The sequence below is a fragment of the Melospiza georgiana genome, chromosome 3, assembly GCF_028018845.1.
Source record: "Melospiza georgiana isolate bMelGeo1 chromosome 3, bMelGeo1.pri, whole genome shotgun sequence".
NCBI lineage: Eukaryota > Metazoa > Chordata > Aves > Passeriformes > Passerellidae > Melospiza > Melospiza georgiana.
Genome location: NC_080432.1, coordinates 49352906 through 49365033, shown reverse-complemented (window position 1 = coordinate 49365033; position 12128 = coordinate 49352906).

The window sequence follows — 12128 nt, the reverse complement described above, 5'->3', positions numbered from 1 at the left end:
TTTTATCCTCCTTTAACAGCTGTGTTTAAAACAAATCTCTGTGACCGCCACATTGTTTCAGACCTGCCATTGTAATTCACCTAAAGTAGCAGCAGCAGATGCATCCAAACAGCAGAGGGCTTGTGCTCCGTGCCCAGCACGGCCACGCCGCCGCCAGACAGACAGACAGACAGACACCGCCGTGTCCGTGAGTCACGAACCGCAGCTCCTCTGCGGGCTCCCGAGGGGCAGCCGAGCCTCCATCCATCCATCCATGCCTCCCTCCTCCCGCCGGGGCTCGGTGTCCCGGCAGATGCAGCTGCACATCGGCTCTGTCAGAGCGCGCCTTGCGGGCAGCAGCGCACCCCAGAGCAGCGGCAGAGAGGCTTTCGGCTCCGCACATCAGCGCTCCTAGCAGGAAAAAAAAAAAAAAAAAAGTCTGAAGGATGTGCCTCAGTGCTAAAGAGCCTGTCTGGGAGTGAGACTCTTAAGTTTGAGTCACATGTAGGTGGGCTGTAAAGAGAAGAACAATTATCTGTCCAGAACAGGGTCATCCAGGAAGGCAGGCATTTGTAGTGTGAAGCTTCAGCTCATGGAACCTCTTTTTCTCATTTTGGTTGAGTTGACTTTTAGCCAGCAGCAGACAAAAAATTCAAATTCTCTAGATTCAGGGTCCTAGTGTTTTGTTCATATTACAGTTTAAAATTTTATGAAAAAAAGAAAAGGAAGCAGATTCCTGTCCTTTTCTTCCAAAACAAGTGTAAAATTTTCAAGGACCATGGTTTTGACCTATCAGTGAACATACAATCTTGAACTGAAAAGAAGTAATCTGAGGACAAAAGGAATGATCTACCTCTGCACAGAAGCTTTTCATCTGTTCCTGTTCAAAGCACATTGATGTCCGTCTCTGACCTAAAATCAAGTAGTGCCTTTACTCCTTCAGAGCTGAACTAACCTTTGTTGCCCCTCATTCTCTGTAGAGTTGTAGCCATAGCTGACAAGGATAGGGATTCTGCTCCAGGACTGTAAGTTTGATGATTTCCAGAGTTGATTTAAAGGCAACTGCAATTATGAAAATCAGAAATTATGACTGCCAACAATTTAAATTGAGAGAAAGCCTCTCCAGTTAAGAAAACCTGAACAAAGGCCATATGTAAGTTCTTAGTGCTGACTGGCAAAATCTCCAGTGGTTTTTCTGAGTGTTTGCCTGTTTTGTGAAAGATACAATACATAACATTTTTAGGGGCTACAGGAATGTCTTGTGATTCTCTACAGTTCAAATCATCAAGTACTATGACATTTTCATCTTCAGCGTTTCAGCATTTAAAGCAGCTTTTCCAAGCCAAAATTGTACAGCTCTTCAGTCTTCTTTTGTCATCTACTATCATGTCTATTTCAAAGACTAGAATAGATTTATACTAATTGATTTAGCTCTTCTCAAAGATTGGGCTAATAAACTGAACGTTCACACCTGCTGCCTTTTCTTAGGCTTTCTTAGTCTTATAATGAGGTGGGCCTTTTCCCTCTGAAAGAATTTAGGATTCATTTTTATTGCAGAGAGAATCTCAGCTACTTGACAATACAATTCAGTAGAACAAAGTCTTTTTACAAATAGTTTTGCTGAACAAACTATTAACAAACAGCTTCAGTATTTCATCACAATTTGATATAGAGTTTGTAAAGAAAAAAAGAAGAGGATCCATAGTTATAACTCACCTACAAAAAGTGTTTGTTTTGACTCCATCCAAATCTCATCTTGTCTCTATGATCTTCAACTTTTCAGGCAGGCTGTGCCTGAGGATTAAGTTCTACCCTGTTCTGGAGAAAATGGGGAGTGTTATTAACTTATTCATGTTTTAGGTTGCTATTAAGAGCTCTGATCAGCACATCAGGGAGGTGGGAGGGTTTTCTCCCTTCTTTTAAAACTTGTTGTACAGATGAGCTGAGGCTGAATTTGCCTTTAAACTAAACAAACCTCTTTAGCAAGTAATTTTCTTGCATGTAACCCTTTCCAAATGCTTCCACAGCGATTTTTTTTCAAGTAGCCATAATGATGTCACCAGACAGGTAGCTTATCATTCACATTACAAATAAAAATCATAAAATAGTTTTGAGTGAATTCTCTAAGGAGCATTTTGTGAAGGAGGATATAGGTAACATTGTTGAAAGAGCTCCTAGGGATCCTCAAAGCAGGGAGAGAATTTCTCCTTCTTTTTTCATTAAGTGTAAATAAATGTTTGATGGTTTGTCTTTTGTATTGAATGAAAAAGAGTTAATGTGACCATCTAGTTAGGTGTATGTGTTGAATACTTCATTAGCTAATTTTCACAGCTAAAAATCCCCATGCTTTAAAGCATCTTTATCCTCTCTGGCTGTGCAGTAATCTTCAGTACATGTTAGCCTGTATCATGAAAGTTTATCTTTTCAGCAAATGAGGCTTCAAGTTCTCTCTCACTGGTAAAGTAGTTTAGCTCTATGCCAAGCTGGAAAACTTCACCCTCCCCCAGGGGTAAATAAAATCCCTATAAGCAAGAGTTCAAGTTGAGCAAGTTCTTCACCAGCTACTCTTTCCATGAGTCACACACTTCTCTTCTGCAGATTCTGTCCAGATCCTTGTCTCAGTGATATAAGATCAGCATAATCTAAATTACCCTTCATAGCTGAAAACAATACTAAACCCTAAAACTAATGAGAATAAAAGCCCTCTACAGTAACAACCCAAAATTTCTTCTCCTTTCCTTCTGCACTTTTCTTCACTCTCTTATTCTTCTTGCTGTTTTTCCTAGGTCTGGCTCTCTAATCAAAACAACATGCTTACCTTCTCACATTGATTATTTCTAAAGCAGCCACTAACCTTCTTAATGTTTTTCAGTCAGGGAGATGCTCTTCTTTTCTTATACTTTCTGATTGTGTCTCCCTCAGGATATTATGCCATTGGCATGTGGTCATTCCTCACAGCACTCCAGTGTACAAGGCTTAGACACAAACCACAGCAGTGTGCTGGAGGACACAGAACCTGGTTTCAAGGGCTAGCACTGCCTCTTAAAGCCCACTTCTAATCTGAATAAAGGTTCTTATATTGGGGAAAACCTAATGCTCTGAGCGTACTGTCTGATCCTGTAATCAACTAATCTTGCACAGACTTAACAATTGTCTTAACAATCATACATAACCATTGTTTCCACAGCTCAATTCCAGCAAGAACCATAAATAAGAAAATGTTTTTACTATTGTGACTTACTAAACCAGAAACACTGACTTGGAGAAAAATCTATGTTTTTCCCAAATCCCAAAGAGGGATGTACAGTACAGTGATTAGCACCTTCCAGGCCTAGGTGTTATTTTAGGAGGCTACATGAGAAACCTTTCTTCAAAAGTAAGAAAATAACATTCAAAGTAACAGAGAATGCTTTAACTAAAAACGTAGGTGAGAAACCATTAGTTAGTTTTCATTGTAGTGCTGAATCCTCATATTGCCAGCCCATCTGAAATACTGGGCACAGCAAGCAGAGCAGTCCCAAGGGAGAGTTTTGATTTTATTGTGTATTATGGTGATATGTGCACAAAGGTTTGTGTGTTGTGTGTTTGTCAAGAGAATCTTGTCAAAGATAATAATCCCACTGAACTGCTTGGGATGTTCTCACAGTTTCACTTTCCAGGATATCTCCAGAAGTGTAGTTGGTGATGTACAGGCATTGTGGAAGATGAATTATATTCTCCTGACCTTCAGTAGTAGGTTAAGCCACTAGGTAGCTTGTTGAGTCCAAAAGGAGTTACACCAATATTCTGCCTGCAAAAACCTGTAATTTAAAGATGTTTGAAGTCACGGGATTACAAGCATACTGAAGTAACAGAAACTATGGCACAAAACACTTTCAACTGCAGGCAATTAATTATTCTCTGTTTATCTCTTTGTTTGACTAGGTCTTTTTTCTACCTATATATTTTATGGTACACAAGAATAAATTCATTAGGATTTTAATATAAGACATGCTAGTGTACTTAGAGGACAAATCAAAGCCCTATAACAGGGGTTTTGCTTTATTTTAAAATTACACTGGTGTGAAAGCCAAGGACATGGTTTAGGTTCCCTTTTATTGCTTTAGAGTGCTGTCTGGCTTTTCCAAACCATATACATAACTATGACTGGATAACCTGGAGATAGGAAAGCACTTGTTTAAACATGTGCATGCCCACAGCACCACAATTTACAGAAACAGAGCTGGCACCGTGTTCTGACACAGAAATTTAGGGTTGCACACACTTACTGAACAATTGCTCTAATGTTTGAAATACAATGGCTACACTGTTTTGTTTCCAAGTTCTTTAGGAAAAATCACTACAATTTTTTTGGTACCATAGTACCTCTCTAGATACTATAGAAAAGTATTCAGTGTATTATTTCTCAATTAGCTGTTACTTATTATACTCTAAAAAAATCTTGAAATTAAAGCTTAGGTACAACTAACTGGCACTTAGGGAAAAATCTTTGAAATTCAGTGGAAATGCTTTAGTAGCCTGTGGATTCAGAAGGGGCAGGTGGAACACAAACAAATAAAAAAGTCTAAGAAAAACCTCTAAATTACATATACCAGTTTCATTGTTACAAGCCAGCAAGTCAAGCAAGCACTTTGTTTTATGAGGTGTTACAGAGTCAGAGGAAAAGGGGTCAGGGGACTGTACCAAAAAGCAGCAGTGCAAGGTAATGGAGAAAACCCCCACATTTGTCCCTGTCAGAGGCCAGCTCCCTGTGCTGGTTGCAGTTGTGATATACTGTGATATACACTGTATAAACACAGCCTGGTGCTCCTCAGCCCAGAGAAGCTGACTTGGAAAACCCCACATTTTCCCAGCTTAGCCTCAGAGTTTTGCCCTCCATAACTCTACATGGATCACTGTCTGGTCACTTCTGCACATGGCCACTCTCAGGGGGCAGCTGTGAAACAGAAAGGTTTTGGTGCACTTTGGTTCATTCCAAGCTTATTTCTTGATGGCAAATCACACTTCTGTTTTGTTGGTATCCAAAACTGATTTTGTCGTCCCGACTCAAGGAAAGTATCTGTGTGGGACTAAGGCACTGAGCACACAGCCTCCAGAAGGTATGACAGGATGTACTAACCTGTCAGAAAAATCTCTAAGACTCTAAGAGAAAGAAAATGTCCTTAGCTGTTAAAAATTACATTTTCTTTAAAGAGACACTGAAAAATTGTGAGCCTAAAAGTGGTATTTTCAGCCTTGGTCTCTGCTGCATTTGACTCAGGTAGACAGAAATTTTGTTGGAGTTTCAGGAATGCTACAGCAATTTTTTTTCTTTTACTTTAGCAGTTCTGAGCAAAAATGTCAATTTATCTGGGTTTAAGCTGACACTGCTGTGGCTCATTGTATCAGGTTCATTTGTAACACTGTCTATTTCTATTAAGCAGTTTATAATACTCACACCTATGCAATACTTTTCATTTATAGACTTCAACACACTGGCACAGCTGTACCCCCATCTTACACAGGGGACAAGTCAAGGAAAGCAAGGCCAGCACTGGACTTTCTAACACACACAGCAGTTTGGGTGGCAAAAGGATGTCGGATATTACTTGGTTTTTTCCCTGGTGTGCTGGAAAAGGATTTAATTAGGCACAGTGGCCTTCAAGTGTGCAGCCATTTATGGGGCTGAAGGCTCACCAGGGTTCCTGTGTCTCGCAGGCACAGCTGGTTGTGTTTTGGGGCCAGGGGCTCAGCCTGAAGTGTGAAAAGCCCCCAGTGCCACAGCCCCGGGCACAGCACATCGGCTGCACCCAAACACTGCCTGCTCCCACCTTACGGGGACAGGCACAGACACAGAGGGGAGAGACGCACAGCCTTGGAAGTGTTGGTGGCATGGGATCAGAGGGAACATGAAGGGGAGACTCTTTTCTTGTGAAAAGAGAAGGGGAAAGAGCAGAAACTTCCAGGACAGCGTGAGAAAATGCATTCAGGGAAGAAGAGGTGGGACATGCTGCACCTCCTACATGAAAGCTTTGATCCAGCAAAGAACATAAGCATTGCTTAGGTGTCCTTTTAAACTAGAGGAGCTGGAATACAAAGATGCCTGAGCTTTGCAGTCTTAACACTTTTCCACTCATATGTCTGTCTCTTTTCTTGCCCTGTGCTGGAAACATTTGCAGAATTATAGTCCAGTTCTCCTGAGTACCATGCCCAGGCAAATGGAAGCATAACAGGACAGGAAGCCAGCCCTTCATTACACAAGAACCAGAAGGACCATAAAGCAAGATCCCAGGGTGAGGCTGCCAGCAGTGCAGCCCTTATTGTCAGGAGCAACCCAATCAGCCCTGGGGCACAGGCACACCAATGTCATTTCCACAGCCTCATTTTCACTGCCCCACCACTTCTTTGTGAAGCTGACACTATTTTAATTTCCAGCCTCCATTTATGCACCACCACTTTATACAGACTCCCTGCTTTCTGTGTGAGAATTTTCTTTCCACCTTAGCAAAGTTCAGGCTTTTCCTGAGTGGATAACTTGTAAGTCAAGTTATCTGCAAGGCTATTAGCACTTCACTTACAGATTAATAACAACTTCTATGTTTATACAGGACTTGATATCCAGTGTACTTCCGAGTACCTTGTAGTTGTTAATATAAATTTCTTTTACAGAGGTGTAGACAATGGTCTTGTCTTAAATCACTAAAGAAGGTATGATATTTAAGAATTATTATTAACTAGACTAATAGATTTATCAGTTAAACAACTAAGCTTTTGCCCTAAAAAATATTTAAATGACATAGCCTTAACATTAAGACTTTAAAAATTAGATATAAAACACACTTCAATAACATTTTAGAAAACACCAAATATTCAAATGTTTAGTCTGATGGTGAAGCTTATCAGTTTAAGGACCCATGAAATATTGGCACAGAGTTACTTGACAATTAATCACATCCTGGCTCATGTATTGAACATGAAATTCACACTGGACCCCTCTATTGAAAACAAAATACTTTTTATGTGGTCTAAGTTTTAAGGGATTCCTACATTTACCAGTTAAACTGCTAGGAGAAAAAAAAATTAACAATGAGCAGAAGTATACTCTAAAATAAGCTATCAGGTGTCCAAATACTCAAGAAAATCATAATCTGACTCTTTCTAAAACAGTTTAAGAAAAGTCACAGCAGCTGTTAGGTTCTGATTTCCTTTCAAAATTAGATTATTAATTTAGATACAACTAGAAGGTAAATTTGGCTATACCAGTTTAAGTATCAGTCTCCATATAATGTTATTGTTCCCTATTTTGCAACAATTCCCTAATTACAGAGAAATTCTAAGTTGCTGGAAAGCTGTGCCATCAGACAGCTGGCTCAGCCAATCAAAAGTAGGATTTTCTTTTTAAAGTTAATATTTCCATTCATGGCCGTGGGCTGCATGCAGCTCTAACCCAGCTGTTCAGCATAACAAGGGAGCAGACAAAGGCGCATTTCACCCTTTCAAACCTTCCTCCACTGCTTCTGCTCTGGGAAAAGATGGGAGGGCACAGGCTTTTGGCCAGGACACAGCCCTGGGAGCTGGATGAGGGACACCCCAGGCTGGAGCAGACCCCTCCAAGGGCTCCCCTCCTTGCCAGGGCTGCTGCCTCCTCAACACTCACCTTAACCCATTCTAAGCAGAGAGCAAATTTCTGCCTACTGGTTGGAAAGAGAAAACCAAAACCAGGCCCTGCAGCAGTTTGAACCCTTAGCCATGTCTGAGTCTGAGTGAGTGACGGTACAGAAGTGCTGTGACACCTCTCTGTGCATGGGAGGTACGCACAAAACCCTAAAAATACGGGACTGTGAATGTACTGCAGAGTCAACAGTAAGTGAAATGCTTTCAGAAAATCCTAAAGGGAAGAATGGAAGAAAAGCAGACCAGCCCTCTGGGAACTCCGCTTTCCTAAGTCATAAAACCCTCAGTTTTCCCCGTCTGGAAAAGCTGTCCACAATGCTCAGAACAATATGCTTTTATTTTTAGCTTTTCATACCAAATAGCTATGAGGAAAAAAATACCCCGTGTCAAATGTTGTGAGTGGGCAAAAGTACCATCTTGTAGTTAAGACAGATATGTTTTTAAAATCTGGAGTTTGAGACATGAAATTGAAATTGTTCAACAAAGTTTACAAGTAAATTTAATATTTCAAGAATATGTTTGTGTCTTTAACTAAAACATGATTTCAAACTGCTTTAGTTTTTTTATGCTATGTGTAAAAAATATTTCATGTTCTTCACTTTGAAATTCACAAAAATTTAGAATCTTAAAAAAGTCCTGAAAAATGGACATGCCAAATGTGTTGTTAATAAACAAAAAAATTATTTTATTGAATAAAATGGCTTGAAATCAAGCCAAAACTTCCAAAATGGAAAGGAAGATACATTTTTCTTCTTTTTCTGAAGGCATCCAACAGTGCAGGAATGCTTTGTTGAAAATCTAAAGATGGACAAAAAAAATCAAAAACTTGGTGGAGCAGCAGACTGCATTAATTAAACCACAATTAACTTTGCGGCCCTATTTGGTTTTGCATGGTCACGCAGTATATTCATGCATGCTGTATCTAATCCTGCTATCACCAGATAGACAAAACTCCAGACACCAGGAATTTGGTTTGGCTAAGTCAGGCACAGTGACTTATTTCAGATGCTGATCTGTTTCTTAAAAAGAAGCATTGTTACTTTTCCCCGTACGTTCTACAGCCCAGCTCAGTTGCGTGGGCGCGCTCAAGGCAAACCTTCAGACAACACCCAGCTCTTGCAGAAATCTATAAAGATGGTAATGAGGCTTTGCCTGGGTGTGTGGCTGTATCTGCAGCTGAACTGGGTCAGAGACTGAAGCTCCTGGGCACTCTCCCAGCTGCTCACTGTTGTTTCTTGTTTTTTTCACTGCCAGAGGTCACCCTCATTGGAGATGTGCCTCTGTCCCTGCATGCTTAGGTTGGCACTGTGAAATGACAGAATTGTCACTGCCATGATTGGCAGCTCTCAGTAGGCACTCACGTTACAGACAGGGAAGAGCTGACTTGGCCAGAGGGCTGGCTAACACCTGCACCCACCGCTGTGGCCCAGGCTGCTGCAGGAGCTCGGAGTTTACAGCAGCACAAAGCCATGGGAGGCACCTCTCACTCACCTCGAGGGGCTGGCAAACCCCTCCGGGTGCAGGAGCCCCTCTCTGCACCCTCCCTGAGGGATGGAGACCTCTGCCCCAGCTCACTGGGCTGGTCTGTGTTCTCAGCCTCTGCTCTGCCATAAATGCAGACCCTCTCAGATGCCAATCAAAGGCAACCTTGTAATCTGGCACAGCACAGGATGGGTGTTCAGGAACAGACACAGACAGGGTTTCACTGCATTAACACCTGTGGCAGTGTTTCCCAGAAATCTAACAAACTGTAAGGGGAAGAGGTGATAAGAGGCAGGGTAGTTTTGGCAGCCTGCCACCACAAACTGGTGGATGCTGAATTTATGAATTTATTTATCCTGTGCAAAGGTCACAGCAAGCTAAACATTAAAAATCCTAAATGGTCCTTGCACAATTAACATTTTTAAAATAATGTATATTATATAAACTGCTGTGGTTAAAAGAGGCCAGGAACAGGGAAAGGTAGCCTGCAGCCAGGATTGTGCTAATTAAAGTATACAATAGAAAAATTAATCAAGTGAACTTAAGGGTGGGAACAGGCAGGAGGAATGGGGAAGACATGACATAATCCCCTTAGTACCATGTAATATTCCAGTGCCTTGAAAAATGGGACAGGCAGGCAGAAAGAGAGCAGTCCTGCCATCCTGGCTGGGAAAAGCTGTCTCCACCAAGGCAGGGGTTCTGCCTGGGCTGAAAAGCCACAGACAATGTCTCTGAGTGCCCACACTGCACACCACAGCTGGGGTACTGCAGCCTGCAGCATCATGAGCCCATGAAGGCCTTGAAGAGGATGCTTTCCAAATGTAGCTTTAATAGGGGGGTTTGTTTTGCTTTTTCCTACCTTGGTATTACAGACTGAGGGTCTGAAGTAAGCCCTGTCTTTAAGGAAAAATCTCACTGTGAGTAACCTCACACACTAAAGCTCTGTTCCTGCGAGCATGGCAATGTTCAAAGCTCTTCCTACAACCAGCATTCCTCTCTACATTTTTCAGGATACCCTAATGATAATATAGTCATCCTCCTCTTAGTCACAAGGCTGTTTGGGAGATGGTATCTCTGGGTCTGAGGTGGGGGAGCATCTGCCAGCAGACTGCTTTAGCCAGGAAAATCCTCTGGCACGGAGGGTGAGTCGGGAGCCTGCCAAGTACAGAGCGCTACAAGGGAGTTTGTAAGGAAGCAATGAAGCCTGTGCATGCTTCTGCCTTCCTTTGCTTGCTGCTATGGAGGACCATCCTTATGGTACAGCCCAGCTCCTGGCTTGTTTTGTTTACATCTACCAGCTCAACTCAGCTTCCTTTTCTCTCCCCAGCTGATCTTGCTGGCAAGCTGGGCACTTCCACTGAAAAATCCTTTTTGTCTCCATTCCCCCCTCCTCAGCACCACCCTCGTGTGTGGCTGTGAAATTCCTTACTTAATTCTTTCTGTCCCTTGATGGTGACCTGACATCTTTATCATCTCTGATGTTCAGTTTCTGGGCATGCAGCACACAGCACCTTGGGGCTGGATTTCCCTGGCAGGAGCCTGGGGAGCTGCCAACAGCAGTAATGAGGAAGAAGGATGGAGAATCTCAGCCAGATTCTGCCACATGAATACACCATCTTACAGTAATTAGGAACCCCACAGCAGCTTGGATATACATGCCCTTTACACTCTGCATAGTCACTTGCATACTGTATTTTTCTTAGCATTTTTTTCCACTGATCTTTTGAACTGTATTTTGGAGCAGCTCTCAGTACCAGCAGTAGGATAAATAGGGTAGTCCTGTTCAACTTTAATTAGTAGTTTGCAGCAAGGATAGTATTCAAATATCAGCTCTTACTATCAAAATTACATAAACTTTCTTGCATGCAAGCACCCAGTCAAAGGAATGCATATGCCCATACCAAAAGTTCTTTCAATACCTTTGCTGGCATCTGTTATATATTGCCCGAACAAAGAAAGAGAATGGATCTTTTCAGCCATATAGCCATTCATACCTAAGGTCTTTGTTTCTGGGGCACAGGAATGAAGCTAGTCCCCAGGGGAAAAAAAAAAAAAAAAAAGAAAAAGGTTAAAAAGACCTCAATGTAATCTTGTTTCCCTTCATGATTAACTGAAGTTGGGAAAAAAGGGATCTCTTTCATGAGCCTTAGGTTGCTGGAGACATATTGGAGTCATGCTGCTCTGTCAGCTGAACAGGAGCTCCCAGTGTGACACGCTGCTAAGAGAGACAATGCTGCTCTGGGATACAGGAGCAGATGTCCAGGGCTTATATCCAGCAGGATGGCTATCGGATGTCTGCACACAGTCCTCAGCAAATACTGCTGCAATACTGTCCTGGCCTAGTGCCTGCAGTTCAAAGGGGATGCTGATAAATTATAGTAACTTCAGAGAAAAGCCACAAGAGTGTTTAACATGGATGTGACCGATCTTCCTTGGTAAGCTCCGTACCAAAATCATTGTTTGAACAAAAGCCAGCAAAGGGGAATTCCAGGAATAATCAGAAGAAGGCAAAATTGGTGCCCTAGGAATCCCACTGCTCACTGCATGTAAGATGAAACAAGGCCATGATAGAAGATGGGTTGGGCACTCACCTCTTCCATAACCATGCCACCGTCCTGTCACGAGCTGCCCCTTAACACTTCCATTTCATGTAGCTGGAGCACTGCTGATCAGTTACCTGGAAAATAAACATCATCTATGAGAAAGCCCATTCATTACAACTATTTAGCTCATCAAAAGGAGCTTAAGGACTGAGTTCGGAGTCTGATACACAAAAAAGACTTTGATAACAACTGTTTCAATTCAGTAAAGGAGAAGGACTCTGAAGGTTGACTATGAATAGTGTCTTCATTTCTTAAGATGAAAAAACTATTTTTGAACGTAATACAGCATTTGAAATTTTGAAAAAGAAAGTTCATAAAAGCAGCCATAATCTCATTTCCATTTTCTTTCTTAAAGCTCTTCACAACCCCGTGAGCAAGTATTGCTTATTCACATGGTAAATGGCTGTAACT